Here is a 16,461-nt window from a genome sequence, read left to right as displayed (position 1 = left end):
AAAATTTTTGAAATTAAATAAATCCATAAAAATACACAGGAAACCAATTTGCTTGAAAAGCATCAAAAAATCAATTAATTTGCTTTTAGTTTAGTTAAAATCATTTTGATTTTTTTAAATTTACGTTTATATGATGTGTAAGTAATCTAAGTTGAATGACATTTTTTTTCTTTGTCAGCTTGATAAAGGAGGTTGGAGAAAACCACTAACTATGGGAAATCAGTTGACAGAAACAAAAGAGGAATTTTCCAACAACTGGGTCGACAAAATTATATTTCCAGGACGCTGCAGGCCTCAACTTACCACAGCCCTACAATCTACATGATCACCATGTAGAAGGCCATCAAAAGTGGCACTGCTTTATTTTATTTTCACTTCGGGGTTTTCGAGTTTTTCATTTTTATGTCCCAAGGGCATGCCCATTATTTTTTTTATGATATTTTGTTAAATTGTTTTTTTTTTATCTTCTTTTTTTCATAGTAGGGACAAAAAACACAGAATCCAAAACTTCAGGGCCAGCCATTCTATGTCAGGGAAAAAGGGAGTTCTAAACTTATTAGACCCCTACCTATCTACCACACAGAAAGATCACAGGTCATTTAAATAATGAACTTAAAAAATACCCAAAAAAGGGATGGGCCACAATTGGGAGTGGGGGATCCCCAAAGGCCTGGGGCACGGTTTAAACCAAGTAAATATAACCTATATTAACTAGTATTTTATACATGTAGTGTTTGCCATAGCAATGAAACAACATTTAATGGCAAGGAAAACTATTTTCTTAGATTATATTGAGAAAGGAATATCAAAATAATTTCAACTAATTTGTGAAAGACTGAGGTAGCCTTTCTTTTAAAAAAAACCTTTAAATTTCCTTTTATTAAGAGGAAATTTATATGTCAGTTTAATTGCAGTTGATAAATGCATGAAATTTCAAAAGTCACATAATTGTAATAGACTGGTTATTTTAGTATCCGAGAAAGTAAACTTCTAATAAGTTAACATGGTAAAAGTGAGGACATTTTGTTTCATTGTAGTCCTGTTCCCAAGGACAATGTTCCTGAGAGCATTACCAATTTTCCCCACATGGTTTAAGACTGGACCACCACCCCCAGGCAGCCTAAGGCCCTTTTTGTCCCCCCACGCGGGCCCTGAAGTCCCTGTACGCCGAATCCTTCCAGCAGCCCTAGATTCAAGGCCAAGGAGAATTACTACTGCGCTGTAGACACCCCTTTTTTCCCTTTCCAGGTTTGTAGATATTTTTGATTTGCACTGTCAGTTTGTTTATTTCTTAAAAAAATTTTAAAAAGGAAATTTTCCCATTCATGGAAATATTTTGTGTACTTTAATAGCATCGATAAATGTTTTTATTTTAAAGTTTTTAAATATGCTGTGTGTTGGAAAATGTTTAACCTTCTTATTTTCATCTTCAACTGACAAATTCATATAGCACTAGAAATTTACAGTAAAATTACAGTAAATAATTGCTCTGGTTTTTATTCTCCAAACACTTTTTTATAAGACTGTAATATTTTTTATATTAAATATATATATAAAGACAAGACAGTATTGATTTATACATAGGTATTTTTTTCACCCCGGGTAAATTTTCAGTGATACAGCACCCAAGATGTACAACACAGAATACCAGCATGTGGGAAGTAAGAAGCCAGTATTTTAACCCAAATGATAAAAAATTAACTGTACAGAAGTCAGGATATATTTTACACATTGATACCAATTTGATTCCATAATACAAACCAGTTTCAGACTTTCAGTAGCGTAAAGATTGGTTTAATTTGAATTTTCAAATGTTACAATGAGGAACTCTTGAAGATTATTGTATTCAAATGTGGATAGAAATTTGGAAATTGATTGATTATGTTAAAAAATAGTTTAATTTTTTTGAAGTATATTTTTTTGCTTAAATGTGAAATTTTTTTTTTTAAATGTTTTTTTTTTTTTTTACAAATTGGTACATTGTAAGTTTTAAACCATATTTTGTGATGTTTGTTACAGAGGCTGTGATATTTTTAGTAATTTTATTAAAGTCTATATGTGTGTAATACAGTATGCTTTGTATACTGACATCACAAGTCATTAAACATAAGGACATTTTAAGTTTGTTTATTTATTCTTTAAAGTCTAGGACTAAAACTAATCCTTGATTTTTTTTTACAACATGATTCCCTAAACAAGTGAAAAAAATTTTGGGAAAAAAATTTTAAAGGAAATTTTGTGAATAAAATTGAGGGCACCTTGAAACTTAATTGAAACTTTTTATTTCAAAAAGTACACATGGGGTATGTTGTATTCTGAGATTTTAACAGTTGAACATATTGACATATAAAAATTAACAATGAACAAAAAAAAAATTTTTGATATGAACAACCACACCAAATCCCAAATTATAATTTTTTGATAGAGACATTTTTTTTTTTGCAAAATTTTTCAAAGATTGTGCACTTTACTTTTCCTAGATTTTCGTAAAAGACTGAATTTATAGCCAAACCCAAATGGTGGCTGTACTTCGTTGGTTTGAGACCTTTGAATTTGATATTGGTGGTTTATGTGTGGACGGAACAATGGTTTAAATTCCCTGGTTCTAATTCCAACATCTTGTAGTCAATTGCAAAATGTTAATTTCTGTACAGTTCAGGAATAGCAAATGGTGAAGACATCACTCTGGAACGTTGACGAAGTTGACACAAACTAGAGAAGCGATATCCTGTGATGCTAAGCTCTCGCTTTATTATAGTCTCTTCGATCTTTTTCGAAGCATGCTCTAGGTATTTTGTATTATAGATGAAACTTGATGCTGTGAACAATATTAGTAAATCTTACTACTAACTTTATTGGCGGCACACCTGCAGCTTCTTAGTCCCCCATTTCCTATGTGCCTTTACAGCATTTAAGGTACTAAAACAATTTTTTGTTAAAAATCCCAAAAAAAAAAAATTCCAGAACCTTAGCTTTTGATAAGATTTTTAAACCAAAAAACATGGATCAAAAACCATAAAAGAAAATTGTTCAAGAGACTAAATAATCCGGTTTTTTCATCTGCGACTTCTGTAGAATGATAGCTTACAAAAACGTTAAAAAACGAAACGGATTTTACTCAAAACGAATCATATTCATCTAAAGAATATTGTTTCATTAAACTATTTTATATCATTTAGCGTATTATTTTTTTAGGGTTTTTTTTTTCATGATCTGCCATTCTTTCGTTAATATTGGATCCATTCCATCTTTTACCTCTGCGTGGCACAGCTTAGTGCGTTGCTTTATATCCAAGTGCTTTGACCCTTTAATGCATCAGAATACCACTGGGGTTTTGGGGCCGTATAACCCCAGATCACCATGTATCTGCCATGTAGGTGTTGGCTGAAAATATTTCCTGCTCAAAGATAGTAAATGAAGAGACAGGACTAAAGTTTAGCCCTCCCTTGGCAAGTGGTGACGCCTCAATGATTAAAAAAATTTAAAAAAGGGGACTTAAACAAACAATTTCTAGAAAAAAAAAATGAAAAATATTTTAACTTACGATTTTATTCATATATATGTATACTATTATATGTACAATATGATTTGATTTCTCTGATTACAGAAAAACAAAAAGTTTTTTGTCGAGAATTTTTTTGTTGTACATTTTGACTAGTAAATCAAAATGGGATCATTCTACTCGTTTGATATTAGAGATTATAGTACTGATAAAAATAAATTATAAAGAGCAATGCACAAGTGATAAGCTGCTGCATTCCATTGGTCGCACAGACTTCCAATGACTTCATAAACCAATTCATGGCATTTTGTACATCATTGATGATATGATAACAATATCCAAGGTCGATGTAGCTCCACAGGCATTCCACTCGAACACTCTTCTCCCTTTTCAACATATAATACCATCGACTTTAAATGTTCAAGTAAAGAAGACAATTGTTCTGTATCTCTTAAGTTGAATGCAACCTGAAACTGCACATAACAATCATAAACGAGTGGATTGACAGCAAAACCCAAAATTTACCTCCCCTTCCCAAAAAAGCACATTCATATTGTAAAGCAGGGGGGACACAAGATATATCAGAACAACTGAAAATAACGTCAAAAGCAAGATGTTTTCATTTGCCATGTCATCCAACAACAGTTCCCTCCATATCCGGTGAGAGCAATGAACCTTCCCGCAGATAAATAACCCAGGCGTCCCTTTGTATGGAATAGCTGCACTCTGCTGATGTCTTGGAGAAATCTTTTGATTAAATTAGTTCCCTTTCTTGGAATGATACGTTAATAAGTACATGGTTGCTGCCCGCACATGTGTTGTAATCCCGCCTCGAACACCGCTTTGATTGAGATAACTTTTGTCGCATTTCTCATCTACTGTGTTTTTGCTTCCACAAGAAAGAGCATTCCAACACGAATGGATAGGAACTTTAAACTAGTCACCCATCAATGTCTTCAGCTGTTCATCAATTTCTTCTGAACCTTCAATAAACTTTCCACAGTGTTTCAAAAACTGAGTCCTACTGTAACCTCCATACTGAGACATCGGGCATGGGTATCTTGTTACGTTGCAATTTTTTGTTCCCCGTTTCCCAAAAAAATTTTACAGGCAGCCTGAAATCCCCTCTCTGGGCTCCTTGTGCAAACAACCGCAGTGATGAGAGATTTGACTACCGCTTTTGTACCACCATTTTCATTAATAAAAAAGCCAATGATATTCTCCTTCACAAGTTTTTCCAGATGAGACGGTTCCTTATCATTTCATCTTCTAGTTTGCCCATGAAGAGATTTCGAGATCTCAGAAAATAATGTGACAAGTGCCTTGTTGGATACATTGGTAAAAAAAATAAAAACCTTCACGCAGTTTGTTAAATTTGATGGATCCCAGTCAGAAATTTCTTCGGACATCCAGAATACAATGGTTTTCAAATGAAAAGAATTTATTTATCAACAATTTTTTCTAGCATTTTCTTTAGTGTTTTGAAAATAACATAGCACTGAATTTGAACATCGCTGAAATTCCGTGCTCTCGCTCTCAAATGAAGCAAACCGCCATTCTAAATGGCACTTCTCAGTTGACACAACCAACCGGCAAACCGGGGATAACTTTGATTTTATTGATCAGCAGTTGGTTAGGCCATTGAGATTTTCGTTTTCTGGATATCCATTCCAATGAATCCCTGGGCCACAGGAGCATTTAAACCAATACCAATACTGAATCCTTTCCATATTTGGGGTAATTCAGCATGACACATGGGCCGTGACAAGTAACCCCGGGGTGGAAAGAAGGGGGGGAAATTTCCCCTTCCCGCTATATATTCATAACGTATTTGATGTAACTCTCACTTACAAATAGAATCATGTTTGATTGGATGCATTGACGCATATCTAGTTTATGTCTCTTTTCATTCTGAGAAAGCCTTAAGGATTCAGTAATGTAAATCCTGGTGGACAATCCTCTGTGTTCATGATGAGCACATTTCCCGCCATGCTGACGTCCGGTCTACTGAGGGAACTACTTCCGTGTCTTTGACTTGTAACATTTGGTCTTCATCACTTTCTGGCGAAGCAGAACAGTCAATTCTGCTTCCGGTTCAAAGGTGTCTACGTTGTGGACATGTCTAATGATACATTCGCAAAAAAATGCCCACTGTTTTATATATTCAGTTCCTCATTGGCCACGTATCAGAGGTAAGAATGGCCGATATTGAGCTAGAGGATTTGGGATTGTTTTTATGTTGAACTGGTTGATAAGTTCTGATGCAACAGGTCGCTCTGCATTGGCATTTTGCTCTTCATGAGTTCTTCTGTATAATACTTTAAAAGACATGATTTATTTTCTTTGAAATTTTCATATACCTGATCAAAAAAAAGATGCTTTTAAAAATTATTTGTAATTGAAAATTCTCAAACATAACAAATGCACTAAAATTCAGATGATATTTTTAAATTTGTTCAGTTTACTTGCTGTAAATCCCACCAATTCGTATATTTTTTATTCAGTTGAGAGGGATCCCTTTTATGGTCAATAATGTTTTGATATAATGCTAGTAGGGAAATTCAAAAATGAAACCCCAAAATTACTTTGTCAATGGACTGACAATACATGTATGTATATTCGTATTTGGACATGGAGACTGATGTTTGGATGAGTCTGTATAAACCGAGGTCCTATGTCGCAGCAGGTGCTGGCACGAAAAAGTCCCCCACTGCTCAATGGTCCTTAGTGCTAGGTTTAAAAAAATCAGTTCCATCAGCAAGTATTGGGGTCTCCATATATAAATGAAGAATTCCTGTGAGGGAATTTAAAACAAAAAAAGGGGAAGGAGGGTTGAAAATTTGGGGTAGGTGTGTCGTTTAGATCGTGATGGGGGTGCACTGAAATATCCTTTCCCTCGATGAGGCAAAATTTGATTTCATGGAAATGGATTTCAGTTCTACGCCATCCATATCCATGAGAGCCGTAACATACAAAACAATCATCTATTATATTTTACAAGTGAAATTAAATATTGGGAAGGGCATCACATTTCCAAGGTTTAAGATCCCCAAGATGGAGCTGGCTATTTTTGTCTTATCACATACGCTATAATGTACCCACTCACTAAGCCTAGTTTGACGTTTAATAAATGGGGCCTCTTGCTACAAATGTAAGATCGATCAATTTACAACTTGATCAAATGCATATTTCGATTAACTGTCGATTGAAAAAAAAAATTTTATTTAGTAATAAATGCCTGTATCAATGTAAAAAACCCATATTTTTCTTGACAAGTCCACTCCGAAATAGTCTATTAAATTAAAACGGAAAACCTTGTTTCGCTTTAATCATATGATCTGTTGGAGAGATCGTGACAAAGTATTGATATGTAAATCGGCAGACTTGGTACTTTTAAATAGCTTTTATAATCGGCTTAGCCTTGCACAGTTAAAAAAAAAGACTATATAAAAAGAGAGTGTTTTTTTTTAATTTCTGAAGGGAATTAATTGTTTTCAAAATCCATTATCTGCTGCATGGATATCAAAAAAAGTTAAACGAAATGAGACTCAAAGAATCCAATGAAAACATATTTTAAACAAGAGGCCAACGGGCCTTATAGGTCACCTGAGTATCATGTAACAACTTTCAAATAATTAAAATTGGTTCGTGTTTTACCCCAGAGACCATGAAATTCACAATTCACAATTTGAAAGAGGCACCATTGCTTAACATAATTATAAACTTAGCATGCTTACTCTATTTACTTAATACCCAGAGGTAGATCACAGTAACAAAGAGAAAATGCACTTCCACTTTATAACCAGTTGTGCACCTCACTCCAAAGGAACTAGATCTACCATGGGGCCACATATTTCAAAATTTTGCAAATTTTATCATAAAATGGTTGATTAATACTAAAGAGCAGATTTCAAAGCATTAATTTATTTTCAAAATACTATGTAACCCCCACACCCCCACCCCAGGGGCATAAAAAGGAAAAGATTGTCAAAGAATAAATGCATTTTCACTATATAATCAATAGAGCCCCGCCCTTATTCCAGAAACCCTCACCCTGGGGCCATAAAATTCACAATTTAGGAAGAAGCAGTCTTTTTCATAAAAACTATTTACTTCGTTAGTTTATTTAATACCCAGAAGCAGAGTAGAAGATTTTCAAAGAATAATGCATTTTCACTATATAATCAACAGAGCCCCGCCCTTACACCAGAACCCCTGACCCTGGGGCCATAAAATTCACAATTTCGGAAGTGGCACTCTTGCTCATCATAACTATGTGCTTAGATAGTATATCTAATACCCAGGGGCAGAGAAGAAGATTTTCAAAGAATAAATGCATTTCCATTATATGATCAATAGAGCCCCGCCCTAACACCAGAACCCCTGACCCTGGGGCCATAAAATTCACAAACCTGAAAGAGGCACTCTTGCTCAACATAACTATGTACTTAGTTAGTTTATTTAATACCCAAGAGGAGAGAAGAAGATTGTCAAAAAAATAATGCATTTTCACTATATAATCTATATAGCCCCACCCTAGCACAAGAACCCCTGACCCTGGGGCCATGAATTTCACAATTTTAGTAGAAGACTTAATGCTCATTACATTCATGCCAACAGTTTGACTGCTTGATGTCCAGGAGTAAAGAAGAAGATTTTAAAGATTGCAATAATTTTGGTGGTTTTGGCCTTAGGGGGGGAGGGAACCATAAAATTCAAAATTTTTGTTCTCCTTCAGCCATAGATCCTGTATACCAAATTTGGTTGAAATTGGTGCAGTGGTTTCAGAGAAGAAGCTGAAAATGTTCAAATGTTAACACGTACACGACGGACGATGGACGACGCACGACGGACGAAAACGGATAGCAATAGGTCTCCTGAGTTACCCAGGTGACCTAAAAAGAGCTTTCTCTTTATGACGATCTTTCCTTTTAATTCTTCTGTTTGATACAAGTTAATGTTACGGGGTTCTTTTGATTTCTTACTTCTCGGAAATAAAAGATGTTGTAGTTTTTATAATTTATTGGAAGTCTATCATCAACAAAAAATATGGCGTCAGCAAGGCACTGCATCAATTAATTTGTATCCTTATTCAGGATGAAAGCTGAAATATTTCCTTATTCAGGAATGTTTGCCTTATTAAATAAGGACTTTATATGTATTGGAACTATGGTTCTTATTCAGAACGACGCGAGCCAACAGACTAACAAATTAACAGAAATCATGGTTTATATAAAAGTATAATGATTACGTGATTAAATTAAAGCGACATCTATACACTACAACAAATAACGATAATCATTACATAAATTCAACATTAAGTTATTAAACATATTATTTATAAAGTAACAAAAGCATTATTTTAAAAGTCTATATTTATAAAGTCCATAACACAACCCACGCCTCCTTGAGATTCGTCCCGAATCGCGAAATGAAACTAAAAATATTGCCACAATTTAAAAAAGTTAATAAAATGTTCACATTATCACTGAGTGTTCCATAATAATGTCAATTGAATTCGGTCCATTCCGTCTCCGAAATTCGCCTCTTCTTCACGGTAACTCCACTGCACTGGGTACATGCATCGCACACGGTAGGTGTCTCTCGGTCGCACTGCACGGCGTCATCCTTCTTTAGCAATCCTGTCACTTTCACCCAAATTCTTTCTGGCTATACCATGTGCCAATGCCAATGAATCTTCAAGGTGACTAATATATTGGTTTGTCGATTTTTTCTGAGCTGGCAGTCCAGCCAGTAGTTCTACGGGGAGTACAATTTCTCGTCTAAACGTTAAATAGTTGGGAGTAAATCCTGAACTTTCATGTTGTGCAGCCCTATATGTCATACAAACTGATTGCGGTGATCATCCCAATTGTTCTGATTTGAGTCGACGTACGCAGCAATCATATGGTCAAGCGTGCGATTCATGCGCTCGACCATACCATCAGATTGGGGATGATAAGGGGTCGTTCGTGTCTTGTTGATTTCAAGTATTCCACGCAGTTGCTGGAATAATCTCGACTCGAATTGACGTCCTTGGTCGGTATGTAGCGTTCTGGGTACACCAAATTTAGTGACAAAATTGTCAATGAATGCTCGAGCTACAGTCTGTGCTTCCATATCCTGCAGTGGGACGGCTTCTGCCCATTTGGTGAAGTAATCTTGAATCACCAAAATGTATTTATATCCTCTGCTTGATGTGGACACAGGCCCCAAAATATCCATTGCAACTCTTTCTCCAGGCTCACCGACTCCCGCTACTTGCATGGGTGAACGTGGCGTTTTACCATATTTCTTTCTCTTAGCACATTTGTAGCAGGATGTACATCATTTTCTGACATCTCTGTCCATTCCTGGCCAGTAAAACATTTGTTTAATTTTTGTGAGAATCTTTGTCTTCCTAAATTCCCACCTGATGGTGCATCATGCCAATACTTCATAATCGTCGGTCTGAGAGAACATGGCACTACTGCTTGCTCTTTTTGAACTTTCCTGTTATTAGTATACCAATCTCTATACAGAATTCCGAATTGAAAATTGGTCGAATTGAGCCCAATATGCTTTCAAGCTCATATTGCATTTGTTCTCTGACATAGCCTCGTGATCAATCCTTGAGAGTTCGTCAGCATTTCCATGTAGCCTACCTGCTCGATGACATATCTCAAAGTCATACTCCGATAACGTATCCAGCCATCTGGCCAACTGTCTTTCTGGCTCTTTGAAGCTCATCATCCATTTCAAGGCGCTGTGATCCGTGCGTAACACAAAATGTCTGCCATATAGATAGGGTCTGTACGCCTTGATAAAATGTACAACTGCCAACAGTTCTTTTCGTGTGATCCTGTACTTTTTCTCCGATTTGGTTAAGGACCTACTTCCATGAACTGAATAACTGATGTTATCGATTTGGTCGTCAATCTCTTTCTTTAGATGGAATGGGACGCTTCTTGGCTGTTGATGAATCGGTTTTTTATTTTCCGTATTGATTTTGTGTTTGATCAATGTTGTGAGACTTTGATCAGCATCCTTTTCAGCAAAAAACTGAGCATGCTTTAACAGGAAAGCTTGAGCTTGCTTTCTTTGGCTTGGCGAACGGTTCTCAGCATCATCTAGCAAGTTTTGCATATGACCAGGTAGACTCGTACCTTGCGTTGTCTCTTCATTGTTTGATGGTAATGTAGTTCTTATTGGCTCAAATACCCCTGCAACTGTCCCTTTATAAACAACTAATGGATCATCATGCAGATTAAGGAGCCTCAATGGAACAGCACCGCCAGCGTCTGCAGATACCAGTGATCTGCCCATCATGGTTTTTGTCTTCTGGCTAAAAGTCTGGCATGGTTCCACAATCCCAAATAAGGGTAATGGTCTCTTGCTGTCTCTATTTATTACATTTCCCATAACTATGCACTCGCTTCTGGCCGGTATAACTGAAGATTCATTAAGGGAAACTCTACAACATTGCATATTTTGCTCCAAATGTACCTTAATCACTTTGTATTCGAACTTCAGGGTCATTGATTTAAGATCGAGCATACATTTATGCTCAATCATGAAGTCAAGTCCTAAAATACCAGATCCTCTAATCGCTGCTACAACTGCTTCGTGTTTTATAATCTTCTCCCCTATTTTAAAATCGAAAATTGTCGACCCTTTCGTTTCTAATGTCTTTCCATCTGCTAAAGTGAGTACATGACGTGTTGCTTGCAATTCTGGCTGACTTGACGTAGGAATGGCATCACAGGTTTCATAAGATACTATTGTAACAGAAGTTCCAGAGTCTTCTATGAAATTAGCGTCTATTCCATTCACATTGGTCGGGATATATACTAGTAGTCCAGAGTCTATTGATGTCAGGCAATCGCTCCTTATATGACAGGTTTGTGGTGACGGCTGGTCAGATTTCTCCTGTGTTGACTCTTGCTCATTATGGGTCTTACTCCTTCTTTGTCTGTTTGGACACTCGCGACTTATATGTCCCTTTTGATTGCAAGTGAAACAAACGATGTCATTTCTTGATGTTCGTTTGCCACCCCTTCTACGCTGTACTTGACCCCTCCATTGCATCTGCTGTTGCATAAGCTGTTTCAATTCCTGGAGCTCCGATTTGAGTTTCCTTAGTTCTGTGTCTTTGTCATCATTCTGCTTACTACAGTTCTCTGTATCTACTTCTCTTACCATCTTGTTCCATTTTCCGGTTCTCTTTTTCTCTTTTCTTCTGCTCTCTCCGTTCACGGTAGCCTAGTGGTAGAGCGTTCGCTTCGTGATCGGGAGGCCCGGGTTCGATTCTCGTTCGCGGCGCCGCGTCAAACCTAAGACGTAAAAATAGGTAGTGACTGTTCCTTCGCTCGGCATCAGAAGTGAAAGTCACGGGTCTTTCGGATATGACCTTAAAAACGTAGGTCCCGTGTCACGGTAGGCGCTGGCACGATAAAGAACCCTCACTGCTCAATGGCCCTGAGTGCCGAGTATAGGTCTAAATTTGAAGCCCTTCACCGGCATTCGGTGACGTCTTCATATGAGTGAAAAATTCTCGAGAGGGACGTTAAACAATATACAATCAATCAATCAATCTTCTGCTCTCATACACGCATCAAGTTCCACTGCAATCTGTAATGTTTCATCAAAGGTCACAGGCCGTGCACGCAGAATTTTAAAACGGACTTCAGACTCTGTCAGCGAATTTTTAAAAAGCTGTCTTTTGCTAACGTATCCAACATCTTTTGTGGCGTCTTTGGGTAAGCCAAAGTGACTAGTCGTCTAACTGCTTGTCCCAGCTCCAACAGTGATTTACCTGGTTTCCTCTGTCTCATTCGCAGCTCTGACTTGTATAGCTCTTCAATATTTGGTGGTGCAAATCGCCTTTCAAGTGCACCAACAAGCTCTTTGTAATTATCTTTCTTTTCTGAGCTTAAATTACTTAGGACTTGTTGTGCTGCGCCTCTTAGACTTACTGCCAAGAAAAGACATCTCTCTTTCTCGTTCCATTCGTTTAGTTCTGCGCAGTACTCAAAATGAACTTTGAAATCCATCCATGGTGATGTGCCATCAAAATTTGATGTTGTTATCTTTGGCCTGCGAAACTGTACACCTTTAGATATGCCTGGCGGTGAATCACGGTTTTCTTCTGCGTATGCCAACTCTCGATTATTACTTTGATAACTCTCTGCAGATTTTGACTTTTTCTCGGCGGCAATACCTTTGCCTGTACTCTCTTGACTCGAATTTTCCACTGTTTTGGTGTCTGTCACTTTCTTGAAATCTTCTTGTAATCGTATAACTTCATTTAATGTCGCTACTAGATAATCCTGTAACATTTCTACAGATCGCCTATTCGTCTTTACTGTTACATCTTCTTTCTTGTCTTGATTACTTGTAGAGAATTTAAAAGATGTCATTCGTCCTGATTTCGTCTCTGACTTCGCTGACAATGGATATTCATTGTCCTCATATTCTGTTGGATCAAAGAACGATCCGTCCATTACCGGCGTACGTTCTCTAGATCTAAGTATATCTCTCGCCGTACGACTATCATGCGGCGTGCGCAACATGCTTGCACCTCTTTGCGAATGCATTTCCTCAGGCAAACTTGGTCCATTGCCCGCAAAATAAAGATTCTCATAATCCCATGATAACCTTGGTGGACTCTCTTCTTCCATCATCTTAAATCTGCGGTATCTTCAATGACACAGTCGCGCATTGGTTTCCGTCTTGTACGCCGCGACACAGTCGCGCATTGGTTCCCGTCTTGTACGCCGCTTTGTTATATTACTCCAATTCTGTTTTTCTTTTTCTTCGCCTCCCCATGCCATTTTGTATCAAGGCTGATAGTTTCCAATCCCACCGCTGCCACCAATTTGTTACGGGGTTCTTTTGAATTCTTACTTCTCGGAAATAAAAGATGTTGTAGTTTTTATAATTCATTGGAAGTCTATCATCAACAAAAATTATGACGTCAGCAAGGCACAGCATCAATTAATTTGTATCCTAATTCAGGATGAAAGCTGAAATATTTCCTTATTCAGGAATGTTTGCCCTATCCAGGACTTTCTTTCTATGTATTTCCTTATACAGGAACTATGGTTTTTATTCAGAACCACGCGAGCCAACAGACTAACAAATTAACAGAAATCATGGTTTATATACAAGTATAATGATCACGTGAAAAAATTAAAGCGACATCTATGCACTACAACAAATAACGATAATCATTACATAAATTAAACATTAAGTTATTGAACATATTATTTATAAAGTAACAAAAAGCATTATTTTAAAAGTCTCTATTTATAAAGTCCATAACATTAATATGACCGCCCGGGTTAATGTGTTAACACAATAGGCGATCAATGTTTAACATTGAAACATACTTGTAATAACTGTAATATATGAAAATAACGAACAGTATTCGAGCTCAAAAGTTAAACATTACAAAAAAGGAGCAGAGCAAACACGGGCATTCAAACCATCAGATGTTGGATCAATTGATATGGAGGAGTGAACATCCCCTGCCAAACCGTCACACTCGCCGTGTGCTCCTGTCATGTTCAGAAAATAAAACGGAAAAAACCCATGGACAGCTCAGTGTACATAATGGCCTGATAATCAGTATGAAAAAAATCAGTCAGCATTTGACTCAATGATGATTTGACTATAAATAATATTTGCTGACAAGGTATTGTATCGGCCATAGAACTTACGAAATTATGACTTTAAATGAGACTGCTGATATTCCTGCTTCTCTACTTGTTTGATAATAACTTACTTCGAAATAAAAATTCTTCATACGTAGAACATGCTCTTCCGTAAGAAATCAAATGAGAGAAAAATAAACTCTGTATGCAGGTGACAAAGGTATGTTGCTGCATAAGTAAGGAGGGGACAATTGAAAAGTTCAAGTCATCACGTTAATCATGAAGTGTTGTTGTAAGATAACCATTAACGTGTTTTTCTAGTAAAAGATCCAATTAGAAAGTAGATGTATCGGACTCTGTGGTATCTTTTATCTCAAACTCACAAGGATATATCGTATCGACATAAGAATGGAAATAACTATTGTTAATTGACAATACGTCGTCGATATATCTAAATGTCGAGTTGAAGGCCACAGCAAGTTTTTTTCTTTTTTGTAAAAGATTTTGAACAAGTTCTGCTTCATATGAATACAAAAATACGTCTGCTAATAACAGGGCGCAATTGGTACTCATGGGAATTCCAACAGATTGTTTGAAACCTGGTCTCCAAATACAGCATAGATATTGCCAATCAGAAACACAAGCATCTTTTTGATGTCAACTTCAGAGTACTTATGTGTACAATCAGAATGTTTTTTAACAAAGTAATTTTGCAAATGGCCAATGACATGATAAGTAAATTTACTAGTTCCATTTTTATTGAAAAAGCAGCTGCCAGTGATATCAAAAAGCCCGACATAAATTTTATCGTAGGGGATGGTTGTGTATAAAGTTAAAAAGCCATAAGTTTTTAAGCTGTTGATTTTGGAAAAATCTTGTGATTTCAAATTGTCCAAAAGTTTCTTGGAATTTTAAAGTATCCACATCTGATTTACCCCACTTCTTGAATATATTGTTGCACAGTACTCTTAAAGTTTCTCCTTCAGTACTGTTAATATCTTAGTGAAGAGTAAAGAACGAGGCTTGGTTGAGCCTTTACTGGAATCCGCTATGTATCTTTGCTTGGAAGTATTTTTATATGAAGTTTCGGAATCCAATCTTGATATGGTAGTTCAAATTCATTCTGGTTCTTTGCGATATTAAAACATTCAAAACTGACATATGATTTTGAAGAATTTCTTCCTTAGAAAGGAAACTATGAGTATATGTTGGATTACCATTTGTAGAATTTAATCCAATTTCTTCTAAAATACAATTTATGAGCCTTACAAACGAATTCAATATTATTACCTGATTTGTCAGCAGGGACCAGTACGCACTGATCATGTAATCTATCTAATTCTTTTTACACTGCTTGATTGTGGAATACAGAAGGATAGATGGTTTCATTTTGATCTTCAATTTTATAGGAAGGAATCCTTTCAAGAGTTGCAAAACCACAATAAATCAAGCAATTCATTTCTACGTGGCGTAAATTATATTTCTTTTTAATTGTGATCCCTAGGGTTAGGATTGGAATCAGAGATCCAATTCATCAAATGCTCTGTCCTGGGACGACATCTCCTCCAAAACAGCCGGTCCATGTTGATGGTACTAGCTGATATTGAGTACCTTATATTTGCATAGGTTAAATTTTTACTGAAACACAGTTCCCCCAGGGTTTGATCTTTATCAGATGGCTGGTAAAACTACAAGAGGCCTACTAGGTACGTTAATTAAAATTTATAAAATTCCATACCCGCGACGTAAAGATCAACTCCTGGTTATTCCGCGACTCTAGAGGAAACCCCGGATAACCACTGCGTCATGCTGATGGCCAACAAAAAGAGAACGGTCTTCGCTAATTAATGTAACGTATCATGAAGAATCTGTGTAATTGACGCAGTTAAATTATTTTGAACATCATTTGTTTGCGGACTCTTCTTCAAAAGCAATTTTTTAAAGGAAACGTCCATTCATTTTTTTTATCTACATTATGCTCAAATGTATCTTTCTAGTATTATAACCTGTAAATATTCAAGTTTATTAATTTTTACCCCGGAAAATCGGATAGGCAATGAAATGGGGTCAAATGTAAACAGTTGAGGTTTGTTGAAATACTGTATACAGGGAAATATTCGCCCCCGTTTTATTTTCGCCCCTTTCGCCCTGACCTCGATAGGGCGAAATTAAAAAGGGACGAATTTAAAGAATACGTATAATTTCTTAAACAAAACTGTGACTGGGCGAATTTAAAACGGGGCAAAATTATTTGCAAGTGTGAAAGGGCGAAAATAAAGCGGGGCGAAAATAACCCTGTATACAGTAATAAGAAGAATTCATTTT

The 16,461-nt window shown here is 36.5% G+C and overlaps 1 pseudogene; it reads left to right on the top strand.

Moving 5' to 3' along the window:
- The first annotated feature begins 178 nt into the window (after positions 1 to 178).
- Positions 179 to 7,274, top strand: LOC134243362 (stabilizer of axonemal microtubules 3-like; annotated as a pseudogene).
- The last annotated feature ends 9,187 nt before the right edge of the window (positions 7,275 to 16,461 follow it).

This window comes from Saccostrea cucullata, unplaced genomic scaffold (assembly GCF_032062105.1).
Source record: "Saccostrea cucullata isolate Sc308-1 unplaced genomic scaffold, CSIRO_AGI_Scuc_v1 ctg13751, whole genome shotgun sequence".
Classification (NCBI taxonomy): Eukaryota; Metazoa; Mollusca; class Bivalvia; order Ostreida; family Ostreidae; genus Saccostrea; species Saccostrea cuccullata.
The sequence above is the reverse complement of the archived record's forward strand: the minus strand, read 5'-3'. Positions and strand labels throughout refer to the sequence as shown.